At 35.8% G+C, this 17,124-nt stretch overlaps 1 protein-coding gene across 6 annotated transcripts in view; it reads right to left on the minus strand.

The window, feature by feature from the left end:
* The window catches only part of METTL15 (methyltransferase 15, mitochondrial 12S rRNA N4-cytidine), a 224,294-nt gene that overhangs the window by 19,045 nt on the left and 188,125 nt on the right, over window positions 1-17,124 (minus strand). For 2 of the 6 annotated variants that reach the window (XR_007921844.2, XR_007921842.2), the window contains exon 6: window positions 7,119-7,243. The exons of the other annotated variants lie outside the window; for them this stretch is intronic. The gene's annotated coding sequence lies outside the window, so the exon portion shown is untranslated. The remainder of the gene's footprint in view (window positions 1-7,118; window positions 7,244-17,124) is intronic. 6 annotated transcript variants of the gene reach the window in all.

Genomic DNA, 17,124 nt, shown 5'->3' on the forward strand with positions numbered 1-17,124 from the left:
GTGAAATATTTCCCCATACATTTGTTGTTACTGTATTTCTTGTAAATTCATGACTTTAACAATTAAAAGAAGAGCTCTTTGCTCTCACCTCTGCTCCTCTGTGCATATAGTTCCCTCAGTCTAGAATGCCTGTTCCCTCTTCTGGTAGTTTGTATCTACTCATCTTCAATACTTAGGTGCCATTTTCTCCAGGAAGCTTTTTAAATCACCTTTTAATACATACTTCATCAAAGTATTTACCACTCTGCCCCACTTGCCTTTCAAGGTGTACTGGTTGTAAAAGGTCCAGAGACATTTTGTTATTTTCTTTTGTATCTGCAACTCAGGTATAAGGCTGGTCCACAGTAGGTGGCAAATCTACTGAATAAGAGAAATTCTTCTAGTCCCAAATATCAGGATGTGCTATAAATGGTATTCTGAACATAAAAACTCATGAACTCCATGAAATTTTTCTAATGTTTTGTGATTATGTGAAATTTTATGTGGAATTGCTCTATTACCTCCATCAAATTCTCAAATGCACTGGAGGTCCCCAAATTAGGTGAGTTTTTGATATAAACAAGCTATGAGTTAGCTGAGTTTATCAGCCCATAACTTACTATTTTAATGATATTATAAAAAAAAAACTTACTTCCTTTATTTTGTTGTTGTTTTTGTCTAACTCCAAGAAAATTTTACTCTACCACTTATAAAAGTTTTGATTGAGAACCTTCTTCATTTATGACAAAGTGGGAAACTCTCTATCAGTGAAGACTCAATTTTCTTCTGAATCACAAAGGATTCTCATTAAAAGTACAAGAAAATCTTGCTTAGTAACAGTCTGTACTCCATATAATAATAGAACAAAATTTGTATGAGGAAGCAGCAAGATAGATTTCATTCATAAAAAGCACCATGCTTCTGGCTAGATAAATAACGTGAAGTCCCAGAGAGAAATTATCATTTTTCGTTCTGGGATACCCTTATGCTACTTACACTTTTTAAAATTTAATGCATTCACATGTTCAAATGTATTGAGATTTTTAAGCTTGTGAATGAAATTAGCAACGTGCTGTGGCTGTCAATGTGATGCATTGCAATTCCCCCTGAGTGGTAGGGTTTAAAAATTAATTCAGCTGTTGCACCTGTTTGCCGGCATTCATCTGTTGAATTTCCATCACATTTAATAAGTCACTATGACGCAACTTGTGTCCTTTTGCCTGGGTTCCTTTAATATTGTTAAATTTTCATCCACCTAAAATTCAAGTAATATTACAAATTTCCAACTGTTTAATTAAAGTCTGTGAACTTGAATGGTTCTGGATAAAACTGGATTTACTCAGTGAGGTTCTTTTTAAACTTCTTCAGAGTCTCAACTAATCCCCAATTGCTATCACGTTAAGACTGATGACAACATGATCTCACTATGGGTGGTTGAGGTTTACAAATCCTCATACAATACGGGAGAAAAATTAACTTCTATGCTTGAGCAAAAGAGTAATAAGAAATATTACCTGCTGAAATGAAATAAGAAACATGGATCAAGGGCCAGAGTTGTGGTGTAGTGGGCTAAGTCTCTGCTTGGGACACCAGCATCCCATATGGGCACCGGTTCAAATCTTGGCTGCTCCGCTTGTGATCTAGTTCTCTTCTATGGCCTGGGAAAATAGTAGAAGATGGCTCAAGTGTTTGGGCCCCTGCATCCACGTGGGAGACCTGGAAGAAGCTCCAGGCTCCTGGCTTCAGATCAGCCCAGCTCTGGCCATTGTGGCCATTTGGGGAGTGTACCAGCAGATGCAAGTCCTTTCGGTCTCACCCTCTTTCTGTCTGTAACTCTACCTTTCGAATAAATAAAATCTTAAAAAAAAAGAAATATGGACCACAATTAAAGGAAGGAATTGAAATTTTACATACATCATGTTTCAGTAAAACTATATGAACATACAGAATATTACTTTATGTTTTAATTTGTTTAACATAGATAGGGTAGCTCAAATTGAATCATGATTCTCATCTACTTTGATGGTCTGAACATTTGAATTCAATTATCATATGTTTAAAGAGTGACTGGGACCTACTGCCAGATGCTGAAGCAAGAGGTTCTAGTATACTTACTACTCAAAATAAGACACTTTACTTGAAACATTTGGCACATTCTACAGAGCAAAAAGTATTGTTCTCAGAGTTGATCCATTTCCATGTCCAACACTTGGGAGATGGCAAAAGGAAAAGATATTTAATAATGCTTATCTTTGAGGTCAGCACATACTCATATAATTAAACTGTGCATTACAAGATAAAGGTGCTCCCTTACTTTGGCATATTTACCAGCAATAGAAAACTTCTCATTTGTGCCACAAATGATCTTTAACAAATCTCTTTCTCTCTCTACTGAAATATAAGCTTCCAGATGGCAGAGTTCATGTGTTATCATTTATATTAACAGGTTTGTTGAAAAACTAACAGACTATCTGAGTGAATTAAAGATTACACGACAAAATTCTCCAAGGACCACAGCCTATGAATTTTAATTACATCATAAATATATCCTTTTTCTACCTCACAACCAAATCCAATACTGAATTGCCCCCTCCTATCTTTTTTTTTCCTTCTTGCTCAGTGCCATCAAACTGCTCCAGGAATAGTGTTTTGGATAATGTTCAGTAAAGGCTTTGGTTTTTAGAAGGATGACATTTATTAATTTTGAAGAACTCAAGGAAAATATGTGCATTTAACTTCACTTAGAGGATTTAGCCTAGAAAGTTAGAATCCTTCTTCCCACCCTAAATACCTTAAATATGCCCAAATTATTTACCATAACAGCTATCACTAGGAAGAAAAAATTTAATAATAACTAAATTACATTATCTCTTATTGGTATCTAGTGCAATGGCATAAAATGAAGTACAAAATGTTAAGAATTAAGATTATATGTGTATAATCAATTCAAACAATAATGTGAGAATAAAGAGGTAAAAATAATATGCAAAATTATATTTGTGTTATGGTGGTAGAGTAGTAACACAGTTTTAAAATTTCCTCCTAACTTTCTTAATAATTATGACTTTTAAGTAAAAAGTGCACTTATGATAGAAAAATGAAGATATTACACTTTATAATTATGAATTTTAACTATTCTTACATGTGTTTATAAAGTAGAATTTTATCAACTACATAGGGTAAAATTTTTTAAAAGTATTTATTTATTTATTTATTTGAAATTCAGGGTAACACAGAGAGAGAGACAGGGAAAGAGAGATCTTCCATATGCTAGTTCACTTCCCAAATGGCTGCAATGGCTGGGGCTTGGCCAGGCCAAAGCCAGGAGCCAGGAGCTTCTTCCAGGTCTCCCAAGTGGGTAGAGGAGACCAAGTATTTGGGCCATCTTCCACAGTTTTCCCAGGCCATCAGCAGCGAGCTGGAACTAGAGTGGAGCAACCAGGTCTCAAACTGGCACCCAAATGGGATGCCAGCATAGCAGGTGATGGTTTTACCTGCTATGGCCACAACACCAGTTCCCCAGGTAAACACTTCATACTGATTTATTTTCCGCAAGTAGTTATTATGTGCTCAAAACAATGTTAGGCAGTTTTTTTGTTTTTATTTTTTTTAAAGATTTATTTTATTTATTTGAAAGGGAGTTGGAGAGAGGGAGCGAGGGAGGGGGACAGAGAGAGAGAGAGAGAGAGAGAGACAGAGAAATCAATCTTCCATCCACTGGTTCACTCTCCAAATGGCTATAAGGGGTAGGAAAGGGCCAGATCAAAGCCAGGAGCCAGGAGCTTCTCCTGGGTCTTCCACATGGGTAAACAGGTCCAAGCAATTGGGCCATCTTCCATTGCTTTCCTAGGCACATTAACAGGGAACTGGATCAGAAATGGAACAGCTGGGATTTGAACTGGTGGCTTTACCCGTTATGCCACAAAGCTGGTCTCTAGGTAGTTTCTAATCATCTCAATAATTTTATACATTAAAAACCATTACTCTTATTTTAAAGAGACTTAGGCTCAGAGAAGTTACATAATTTCTTCAAGTTCACACAGCTCATAAATAATGGGACTGGAATTTGAACCTAAGCCTTTGCAAAACTCCAACTCCAACTCTTTTTTCTATTCCTCACTGTTAGAAGAGAAAGCAGAGACATGAACTTTAATTAAAACTGTAAGGTTGATGAGGTATTAATAAAAGAAAAGGAAAAGGAAATAAGAAAAAAAATAAAGGTGTTGGAAACTTTATATGTGATGTAACTGTTGAGAGGTGAGATGTTAAAGAGGTGACATAGATTATGTTATTATCACCAAACTAAGCTGGCTATTTTGGAAATCAGTTTGTGTTACATGTGAGGTTTGTTCCCTTCCTGTTTGTGCTCTCTTGCATATGTGTTCTTTTGCCCCTCCACCCTCCTACAAGTGAAAAGGCACTAGCTAGATGTGGCCACTTGCTTTTGGACTTCTCAGAATGTAGCACAATCAGTCAAATCAATTTCTATTCATTATGAATTACTCAGACTCAAGTATTCTGGTATAGCAACACAAAACAGACTAAAACAGAAAATGAGTACTATAGAGTAAGGTTGGTGCTGTAACAAATATTTGAAAATGCAGAAGTGACTTTGAAACAGGGCAATAGGTAGAAGAAGAATTTGGAAGAGCAACTTAGAAAAAAAACAAACTTAGATTGTCATAAATGACTGTTAAGGGTGATTCTGGTAAGTCTCTGAAGAAGGTAAGAAATGTAGGGAGAACCTAAATCTTCTTAGGGACTATTTATGTGGCTGTGATCACTTAATATGGACAGTAAAAGTAATTTTGGTTACATCTCAGGCAGAAATGAGGAAAATATCTAAGCAGCAAAGCACTCAAGGTGCTACATGATTTTTTTGTTCACATATACTAAAACTAATAGAAGTAATTTAAAGATAATTTATTACTCAAAGGGAAGAACAGAAAGATTTGGAAAAACTGTCAGTGTGGCCAAGTAAAAAATAAAAAAAACATATTCAGAAGGGAATAACAAGGGTATGGACAGGCAACCATTTGTAAAAGAGATTAATATGAATAGAAGGAAGCCAGGTTACATTTGTTAAGAAAATGGGAGCATATCCTTGTGGTGGTTAATTTGAGATACCAATTTAACTGGAACAAGGCATTCCTAGGGAAATAGTAAAGCATTATTTCTGGCTGTGTTTCTGAGGGTGTTTGCAGAGAAAACTGGCACATGAGTTGGTGGACTAGTACAGAAGATCTGCCCTTAATGTAGGCAGATTCTGTTCAATCAGCTGGAAGCCTGGATAGAATAAAAAAGGCCTATGAGAAACAGTGACTTGATCAGCCTTTGTCTGACTGTTGATGTACAATTTAATACTTTATCCCTTTTAGTATTTTTTTTGGTTCTACTTAATACTATTGGTTGAACTCTGTAATTAACACACAATTATTCTTAGGTGTTGAAATTTAACTGAAAAGTGATCCCTGTTAAATATAAGAGTGGGAATAAGAGAGGGAGGAGATATACAATTTGGGACATGCTCAGTCGGACTTGCCCCACATGGTGGAGTTAGAAATGTGCCAGGGGATTCCAATACAATCCAATCAAGGTTGCATGTACCAATGCCATCTCACTAGTCCAGGTGATTAATTTCAGTTCACAATTGATCACATTGATAGGTCTAAGAGTCAAAGGGATCACACAAACAAGACTAGCGTCTGCTAATACTAACTGATAGAATCAAAAAGGGAGAAAACGATCCATCATGGGAAGCGGGGATACACAGCAGACTCATAGAATGGCAGATGTCCTAAATAGCACTCTGGCCTCAGAATCAGCACTTAAGGCATCTGGATATGGCTGAAGAGCCCATGAGAGTATTTTAGGCATGGAAAGCCAAGACACTCTGGCAAAAACAAACAAACAAACAAAACAAAAAAACAAACAAAACAAAAACCTACGAATGAGATCCCAGTAGAAAGAACGGGCCATCAGAGAAGGAGGTACCTTTCTCTGAAGGGAGGAGAGAACTTCCACTTTGAATATGACCTTGTCTAAATAAGATCGAAGTCAGCAAACTCAAGAGGCTTCCATAGCCTTGGAAACTCATGACTAGAGCCTAGGGAGATTTCTGATGCCATAAACAAGAATGTCAAATTGTTAAGTCAACAACAGGAGTCACTGTGTACTTACTCCTCATATGGGATCTCTGTCCTTAATGTGTTGTCCAATGTGAATTAATGCTATAACTAGTATTCAAAATAGTATTTTACACTTTATGTTCTGTGTGGGTGCAAACTGATGAAATCTTTACTTAATACATACTAAATCGATCTTCTGTATATAAAGATAATTGAAAATTAATCTTGATGTGAATGGAATGGGAGAGGGAGCGGGAGATGGGAGGGGTACGGGTGGGAGGGAAGTTATGGGAGGGAAAAAGCCATTGTAATCCATAAACTCTACTTTGGAAATTATATTTACTAAATAAAAGTTTTTTAAAAAAAAGGCAGAGAAAAGATGATTTCCTCTCTCTCTCTCTCTCTCTCTTTCTCTCTCTCTCTCTATCTCTCCCTCCCTTCCCCCCACCCCCGCCAGAGGTAACACGCTTTTCCTCTCATCATCCTGGACATCAGAAATAGACTGCAGGAATTACACCAAGAGTTATATCACTGATTTCCCTGTGTCTGATGACTCCATACTTGGACTCCATACTAGATCAACTGATTGACCCAGTGACATGTCTACCAGCTGACCAATTTATCTACTAACCAGTTGACCTACTGACAAACAGCCCTACCTATCTATGGACCTATCTATGGATGGACCTATCTATCTCTTTGGGCAGTGTAGGGGAAGGGAGTGGTTTCCTGACTTGGGATTTGGAAAAAATATAAATTTTATCATACTTTGGTGACATGTTTATATAACTGTCATAAAAGAACTTCTGACAAGATTATTAAAAAAATTAATTCTAGCGCCCACACTGTTATGTAAGTTATATGAATTATTTTACAGAGGAAAAAATACAACTTATGATTAGATATGGCCAATTTCAAGACCTAGAACTTGTTTTCCAGCAGCACTTAAATAATTATCATAATTACTAATGAGTCTATCAAATGAGTGAAATCATACAAGGCAGCCCTTACTTGATTAGAAAGTCAAAAGATGTTTCCTTCTAAGGCCAGAAAATAACAGCCCAGTTACTATGTTGAGCAGCAATCATAACAGCTCTCAAGTTGTCTTCCAGTCTCTCAGGGACCAGACTATACAGCTGTGAAATGAACACACATGTAGATTTATAATAATCCCTGATTACCATGCATGGCTTATAGTAATTCTTACATTTACTTTTAAAAAAAAAGATTTATGTGTAATTATTTAGTTGAAAGAGTTATAGAGAGAGGTACACAGAGAGAGATAGAGGTCTTCCATCTGCTGGTTTACTCCCCAAATGGCTGCAATGGCTGCAGCTGAGTTGATCCAAAGCCAGGAGCTCGGAGCTTCTTCCAGGTCTTCCACATGGATGCAGGAGCCCAAGGACTTGGACTGTCTTCCTCTGCTTTCCCAGGCACATTAGCAGGGAGCTAGGTGGGAACTGGAGCAGCCAGGAATTGAACAAGGGCCCATATGGGATGCTAGCACTGCAGGCCAGGGCTTTAACTTGCTGTGTCACAGTGCTGGCACCTAATAATTCTTAAATACATGTTTGCCTAAATATGTCTGATTTATGTTACCTAAATGAGCCTAATGTGACACTTTTTGCTTGGTTGGTAGGTGATGAGGTAGGAAAGAAGTAAAGAAAGGAAAAAACAAGCATTAAGCTACATGCAGAAATCTCAAAGGGGATATGTGTTTAAAACTCACTAAAGTTTTATTACAGGGTCCCAAGATCATATACTATGCAAAACATACATACAAATAAAATCAATAAATAAAAAGGAAGAACTGGAGTTAAAAGATTCTATGAGTTCAAATAGGAAATAATATGTATTTATTATAATTTCAATAGCTTGGACTTAAAAATATTCTATACAGATTATAATGAAAGAATAAAAACAAGTGTAACTCAGAATTCAATATGACTTTTAGGAATCACTAGTGAATTTAAAGTTTCAACAAATGGACTAAACAGCAGATCAGATATATTTTAAAAGAGACAGTGAACAACAAAAAGCTCTAACCTAGATTGTGACACAGACATACAAAGACATGGAAACATTAGAAATACGATAAATATTTCTGTATAGGAGCAGAGAGAAGTCAATATGACATTTCCAGGAATAAATAATTATCCAAGCAGCTCATTCTGTGTCATTAAGTACCAATAAAAATGGTCACAACTAAACACCAATGACAGTGAATCTTAAAGGTAACCAGAGAAACAGAAGGATTAATTACAAAACAATGACTTTTCATTTGCCATAATACTTATCAAAAGATAATGGAATAACACCTTCAAAGTACTGTATGAAAACAATCATAAACCTCTCAATTCTATACCCAAACTAAATTATGGTTCAAAAATGAGAGAAAAATAAAGTTAACATTTAGTTAAGTATGACAGTGATTCCCATAAAAATATCTTAAAATATGTGCTTGAGTAAGAAGGTAACTAATTCTAAAAAGGAGTGGAACTTATGAAGGAACTTTAAGCTGGGAAATTACTAAACCTGCTGATATACCTAAATAAACACTAAATGTGAAATCTGCTGTCTAAATAGTAAAGATCATGTTTTTATAAATTCTTAGAAAGTGAAACCTTTTCATTAATCATTTACACGCCTGTAGTGCTTAGCACAGAGTGGATTTACAATAAATACCTGTTGATTAAATGAATATGTGAAATCAGTATCTCATTTCATTGTGAGGTCAAATGCCCTGTTCTGCTAATGAGGGGACTGATAATATAGAGAACTGACCCACTGCCATATGACATATTGAAATGGATTCTCCTTTTAAGAAAATAGGAAACATATTACAATTGCCAAGAAAATTATTAATAGAGGTCTCATTCTATCTAATATTAGAAAGTGCCTATAAGCTGAGGAAACTAATTGGTTGTGAGACCTTTTCTAGTTGCCTCACTAATTTTCTATACATAATAGAAATTTCAAAGGAATAGGCCTTCATTTATTCATTAAAGAAACATCAATTGAGCATCTATTTTAAGACAGATACTATATCAGTTATTGAGGATGTGGTAATGAAGAAGATATATCTAATCCTTTCCTTCAGATAGTTTATAAGTTCAGCTGGAAAGAAAGTCATTAAATGAATAATTATACATTAGAAGGATGTAGGCAGTAAACAAATATTGTCTGAGTTAATTTGTAGTATATGCTATTGAATGAACACACCCTGGAACACATACACACACAATATAAGACATTATTCTCCAGTTGACAATATGGTAGAACTGATTCTAGGTGCTTAAGAATATGTGAGACAATGTATTGCCACATGAACTTTATAGTGATAAGATTAACAATGTTTAGAAAACAGTAAAATTGCTAATATTCCTGAAAAAAAGCAGAGATAAGGAAAAAATACACAAAAAGTTAATATATATTCCAGAGTTTTCAGAAACATCTTTTGAAGATACTCCATAATTTTTAAAATTCAGCCACAAAGCAAAAGATGTGACTGATAATATTTTGGAAGTATTAGTCTTAATGTTTCATTACTACTAAAGTTTAGCCATCAAAAGTACTCTTTGATCTACTACTCCAGTGCCTAGCCCTGGAAATATAATCTTTGATCTCTGTCAACCCATTGCCATTTGGAATGTTCTTTCTTTAACATTATTTTGAGAAGATTTGAACATTTTAAACACTGAAAATGAAAGCACATGACTGTTTTCTGAGAATTTTTTTTTTTTTTTTTTTGACAGGCAGAGTTAGACAGTGAGAGACAGAGAGAAAGGTTTTCCTTCCATTAGTTCACCTCCAAAATGGCCACTATGGCCAGCACTCTGTGGCTGGTGTGCTATGCTGATCTGAAGCCAGGAGCCAGGTGCTTCCTCCTGGTCTCCCATGCAGGTGCAGGGCCCAAGGACCTGGCCCATCCTCCACTGCCTTCCCAGGCCACATCGAAGAGCTGGACTGGAAGAGAAGCAACTGGGACAGAATCCGGTACCCCAACCGGGACTAGAACCCAGGGTGCCAGCGCGCAGGCGGAGGATTAGCCTTGTGAGCCGCGGCGCCAGCCAAAATGCTTCTAACATAAGTATCACAGGTGACACGCAACACTGCTACTTAAAGAATGTTGCTATACACAGTATGGATCCTGTCAATATTTGAGGGTGAAGAGGGCATGTTTTTATACCTACCATCTAGAAAAGAACTGAATGATATAAATCTCAAAACTAGATGGCAGTACAATTGACATATATGAATGTTTAACCTAGAATTTCAAATGGAGAATTCATGTAAATATCTTCCACTATCTTTTCTTTATCCATTCATTAGTTGATGGACACTTTAGTTAATTTCATTGTGACTACTGCTACAATAAATATGGGAGTCCATATGCCTCTAAAATATGCTGATTTCATGTACTTTGGAGATATATCCAGTAGTGAGATTACTGAGTCAAATGATGGTTCTCTCTAAATATTTTTAAGGAACATCATACTATCTTCCATAATGGCCATACTGGTTTACATTCCCACCAACAGTGCACAGAGAATCCTTTTCTTTTCTCTTTTTTAAAGAATTTATTCATTTTTATTTGAAAGAGCTACAGAGAGAGAGGCAAAGACAGACAGAGAGAGATCTTCCATTCCTGGTTCACCCCTTACAAGGCTGCAACTGCTGGGGTTGTGCCAGGCCAGAGCCAGGAGCTTCTTCCAGGTCTCCCACATGGGTGGAAGGGGCCTAAGCACTGGGGCCATCTTCCACTGCTTTTCTGGGCCATTAGTGGGGAGCTGAAATGGAAGTGGAGCAGCTGCGCTGTCAGCAATGCAGGCGGCAGTTTTATCTGCTATGCCACAATGCTGGTCCCAAGGATTCCTTTTCTCAATATCCTTGCCAGCACTCATCTTTTGCATTTTTAATAACAGGCATTTTTATCTGGAGGGAGGAGATAGCTCATCATGGTTTTGATTTACATTTCCCTGATGATTAGTAATTTTGAGCATTTTTTCTTATATCTGTTGGCCATTATAAAAACATACTGTGTAAATATCTGCCACCAAATTCTTAGGACTTCTGAACAAATAATAATTGATACAAATAATTCTCCTTCTTTGGTTTAACTAATAAAAAGAAAAAATTGGCACATTATATGCATTTGCTAAAAATACAACACCAACACGTCACTTTAACTTTCACTTGTTGAAGTTATACCAAAGGATGGAACTAGAGTAATAGGATAAAGGGTTATATTTTCCTTTCTCTTGTTTCCTAGGAGTCGTTTGAAATTCAGCCAGAATCAGGAAGATCTAGAGGACTTGTTCACACTGAATTACTGATTTAAGAATATGACCCAGTGCAAGGTCATATTTATGAGAGACAATCCAAGACAGGAGGGAATCCCAGGGATTTAGAACTATATTAAGTCCCAGGATCAGATAGATCTTGAATTGCCTGCCTTCTACTACCAGCTTTATAAAATCTTACCTGTTTCTTCATTTATTTGTTCATTCATTCTTTTATTTTGTTAATTAATGAGTTTCCACTGGGTACCAGGGATTGTTCTATAATTAGGTATATTTTCTGCCGCTAAGCAGCCTAATTCAAAGGTCTCGTTGTTTACAATGTTTACTCAGTCCCTCTCCTCATTAACTGTAACCTCTCACTGCAATGAAATAAATTGGTCCTTTACTAGATTTCCATTGCTTTTTTTCCCCATTGCTTTTTATTCACAACTTTACTATATAGAGAGCATTTATGACAGGACACAGTGAATTGCTTACACAACTGTGCCTCTTACCAGTCTGTGAAATCCTGGTAGCCTGAGTTCTCATCACTCTCTACTTATAGAACATGCTGTACCTTTATCACAATAAAGGTGCCTAGAGAAATGCCATGTTTTGGAACGGGGTGGGGTGCTCTAGAATAAGACTTCTAGCTTCAAATTCTAATTCCAATCACAGCTTTATTTGACATTAAGTAAATCATCTAATACTTTTAAAAAATTATTTATTTATTTGAGAGGGAGGGAGGGGGAGAGAGAAAAAAAGAGAGAGAGAGAGAAAGAGAGGGGAGGGGAGAGAGAGAGAGAAATCTTCCATCTTCTGGTTCACTCCCCAAATGCACCCAACATCTGGGGCTGGATCAGGTCAAGGCCAGAAGCCTGGAAACACAATCTGGGTCACCTCTGTGTGTTGCTGGGACCTAAGTATTTGAGCCATCACCTGCTAAGTCTCGCAGAGCACATTAGCAGGAAGTTGGATAGGAAATGAAGCCAGGATTCAAACCAAGGGACTCTGATTTGGGATGCAGTCAGTTAAGTTGCAGTTAAGCAGCAACTTAACTACTGTGCCAAGTGCCTGCCCCTTACCTAACCTTGGCATGCTTTAGTTTCCTCATCTATTAAATGGGAATTAAAAATAGTAGCTGCCTTATGGATAGTTGTGAGGATTAAGTGAGTTAATACATGAGAATAATTTTGGATAGTAGCTTGTATTTGCTCAAAGGATATTAGCTAACATTATTTATCATCATTATTATCACTAAATAAGGGTTGGGCCACGGTCAATAGTCTCTTTGCTTGGTACTACAAACAAAGAATAGCCAGAATTTTTGTTAGGAGGAAAGAATACTTCAGGTTTTCTTTTTTTCCACATTTCATTTTCTTCTGAGTTGGACTTCTTATACGGAAAGTCTCTTGGAAGGATTCTTATGAAAATAAGAAATAAGTTTGCTTATTGAACGTCATTTGATAATTTAATTGGCATGACATTATCATACTGATACTCCTAGTGTACGATAGATTGAACTCAAGAAATTTAAAATGATAAAATAACTAATATCATAGATGGTGGCAATTATAAAATATGACACATTGTTGCCAAAGTTGACTATAGTTTTGATCTTACCATTTTCCATAAAATTGATAACTGAACACTTTAACATCTTTATTTTTATTTTTTAATGATGAAAATGTTAGTATAAAGAGTGTTTTATAGGAAAGATGGAGGAAACAACATGTAGATTACTACACAAGTTTTTAATGACTTATTATTTTGAAGGTCTCTCTTGGGATTAACAAAAACTGCTAGAAAATAATCATTTCAGATACAAGTTGAGGCATGAGCCATCGTTTTAAACAATTTTCAATTTCTTGAGTTCAATCTGTTATACAATTTTTAATAATATGGTAACTTTATGGGACCTTAATTATCAAATGACATTTCATAAGTAAACTTACTTCTGTGGAAAGGCACACTGTACATGTTCCAATGAGAAAACGGTGATTATTACTCTCCTTCCTGAAAGTCAAATAACATAAGGGAAGAACAGCTTTGAATGAAGTGATTAGTCAGTCATAGATTACACTGTATGGGGGTTGGCGCCATGGCTCACTTGGCTAATCCTCCACTTGTGGCGCTGGCATCTCATATGGACACCGGGTTCTAGTCCTGGTTGCTCCTCTTCCAGTCCAGCTCTCTGCTGTGGCCCGGGAAGGCAGTGGAGGATGGCCCAGATGCTTGGACCCCTGCATCTGCACGGAGAACCAGGAGGAAGCACCTGGCTCCTGGCTTCGGATCGGTCTAGCTCCGGCCGTAGCGGCCATTTGAGGGGGTGAATCAATGGAAGGAAGACCTTTCTCTCTCTCTCTCTCACTGTCTAACTCTAACTGTAAAATAAAAAAAAAATAATAATAAAATAAATTACACTGTTTAGCCACAAAGAAGTGGAAGTGAAAGTAGAAGATCACATTCAGAGTCTAACTAATGTATGCACGTTCTTTCTGCATTAGTTAATGTTGAATAGAGGGGAGAAAGAAATTGTGTACTTGTACTTTGAATTTCATAGTAAACATTTCTTTATACTATTTCATTTCTTGGTCCTAGCAATAATTAATGATTTCATTTTATGGATCAGGAAATGAGGGTCAGAAAAGTAATATACTCACATTCACAGAGCAAATAGGTAGCAAAATCAGAAATAGAACTTGAACATTTTGAATTCTATGTCCAGGAGAGTCTAACCTAGTCAAGACACTTAACGTGAAGGGCAGAGTACAATTGATTTTCAGTAACACCTAACAACTTATACTTTTTTACCTAAAATTTCTTTTTACTTTGGTTGAGAGTGTACACATCTTTTTATTGATTTATTTGTTCAACAAGCACTCATTAAGCGCTGGCCATGTACCCAGTTCATGAGTCAGAATAAAGGTTACATAAAAGTTTCAGCCAGGGAATAAGTCTATACATTTAGTCAATGTGAATCACAAATATCTAAGAAGCATCTTTCCTCATTTAAATAATAATACTATGAGTTTTCTGTCACTGTTTTGACTATCAGTGGATCAATGATCTGTATTGTAAATTTAATCTAAATCTCAATTATTGGAAAGTGGTATGTTTAATTTTGAAAAAACTTTGAGAGTGCAAATTAATTTCAATATTCATTGAAACAAAACATAATTACTATGGCTATTTTGCTAAACAAAAATTAAAATGATTAATTATCATAAGTATTTACCAATATTTTAAGATGAAAAAGATGAGGTCTAGCACTGTTCATGTTTACACAGAAAGTTGGTGATAAAACCAGAACTTGAACTAAGATCTTTTCATTAAACTAGATTAACATTTAGTTGATTTTATTTTGATAGAACAAGAGAATGAAAACAGCACTAGAACACAGAAAAACTCTAATATAAAATATGGCCTCCACCCTCATGAAAATAATACTTGGACTCCCTTCATTCAGAGAGATGCCATTTTTAAGGCTGTACAAATCAAACATACTTCAATTCTACAAAATCAAGACCACAGCCATTTTCTTAAAATTAAAGGCACATATTTTCTTTTTCTTGAAGAGCTTGAGAGGTTTTCATTTTTTTAAGGCTGAGAACTTATCTTTTGTTTATTTATTACTATTATTTTTCAGGGACTGCTTTCTTTCTTCTTTTTTTTAAACAACGGTTTAAAAACAACTTTTTCAGATAATGACAGTGAGCATTTGTAGCAAGGATGTTATGTGCCATGGAATGTGGGTTTTTTTTTTTCTTTTTGACACTTAATAATTATACATGTTTGTAGAATAAAGTATGACAGTTTGATATACGTATACAATGTATAATGATTGATTCAGGACTATCATTTCCTTCCCTTTATAAAGTTATCATTTCTTTGGGCCAGGAAGGTTTGAACCTATATTTATGGACCTTGCAATATGAGGCTGAATTATGTTCCTCCCTGTTGGAAAATGATAGGAAGCAAGGGAAATGAACATGAAAAAGCTATGTGGCCATTTATTAGAGGTGGCAGATTCTGGTTCTGCATTAAATGGGTCCTTCAGATCATCTTCAACTTTTAGATTTCATGACTAAGTCTTCAACAATAACAGTTTAGAATAAAAATTACACTTAACAAAATGTTCTTCATAATGCACAATTTTTTGAGGGGATACTATGTTGTGTATGTTGTAAATATTTGTGTTAAGATTGAAGGCTGCTAGTTATGAACAGAGTATATATGAACATGTGTGGTATGTGTACAGGAAAGTCCTACAGGTTGTTACAGTAATTGTCTCAGATGTGTCTTCTGGAATGTCCATGATATGGAAGTGTACTGGAGCTACAGTTATTTATACTGGCTAAAAGCTACCAGACTTTAGGTTTACACATTACAGCTTAATCACCTGACTTATTATAGTAGTCTACTGAGTATATTGTTATTCTAAGTGTGGCAGTTGCCCTTGTCTCACTGGATCATTAGCTTTTGGAAAACAAAGGAAATGATTTACATTTCTAGCAAAATTTAGGTTATAATTAGGAGGCTTCAAAAAAGTTCATGAAGTGTGCATTGTGATAAAAAAAACTGCAGGTATTTCAAAAACAAACTTATCTTCTAATTTCATCTTTCGGAACTTTTTGAAATACCCTACCCTCATATCAGTTAGGAAATGAGCTATGCATCTCTTTTTTTGTATATTCTTTCTCTTTTAAAGACTTCTCTCTCTCTCTCTCTCTCTCTCTCTCTCTCTTTAAAAAGGAGAGTGAGGGAACATAACACAAAAGGAAGGATTACTGTTGCTCCCATGAAAATTAAGTTGGACACTTTGGAAATTCTTGATAAAGGTAAATCAGTTTAAAATCTGCAAATTAATTAAGGGTAAGGCAACTATAAAAGACTGAAAAAATCAGGAAATTTTAGAAAATCGTCATTCAGACTGTCTTCAGATTCAACTTTTAAAATTTTTATGTATTTATTTGAAAAGCAGGTAAACAGAGATGGGGGAGGGGACAGAAAGAGAGAGCATCCATCCACTGCTTTACTCCTCAAATGCTCAAACAGCTGGAACTGTACTAGGGTTGAATCTGGGAGCTGGGAACACAATCCAAGTCTCTTACATTGATGACAGGAACCTGACCACTTGAGTCATCAATCGCTCCCACCCCTACTCTGTATTAGCAGGAAGCCAGAAAGAGAAATCAAACCTAAGTACACCAATGTGGAACATGGTTGTCTCAATAATTAGGCTAAACATTCACCCTCTTGTAGGATATATCTTATGATTGTGATTCATTTAAGAATGGAGAATGGGCTTTATGAAACTGCAATTAGGACCCAACCATTGTATATAAACATTTGTTGTTGTACAGGTTTTATAAGTCTGTTTTTATCAAAATTTCTACTAACCAAATAATCATAACTCAAGATTTCAATAAGGAAGAAAAGGTTCTCTCTGTAAGTAGAGGCTTATTACGCTATATTTTTATTCATGGTATGCTTTGTAAACACAGGAGATATAGCTGATTCATTTCCAATGTTACCTTTAGTGCTTAGTATAGTGCCCAGTATATTGCAGCCTGTTCCAAAGTATGTCATTAATAAAAAGAGCACAAAAGGGAAACATTTCTTTCTGTATCCTCTTTTCCAAAAAAACTATCATGATCAATGAATTTATATCATTATGGGATGATATTAAAAATAAAAATAAATTCATTATATGGAACTTAATGTTTTAATAG

Source organism: Oryctolagus cuniculus, chromosome 1 (assembly GCF_964237555.1).
Source record: "Oryctolagus cuniculus chromosome 1, mOryCun1.1, whole genome shotgun sequence".
NCBI lineage: Eukaryota > Metazoa > Chordata > Mammalia > Lagomorpha > Leporidae > Oryctolagus > Oryctolagus cuniculus.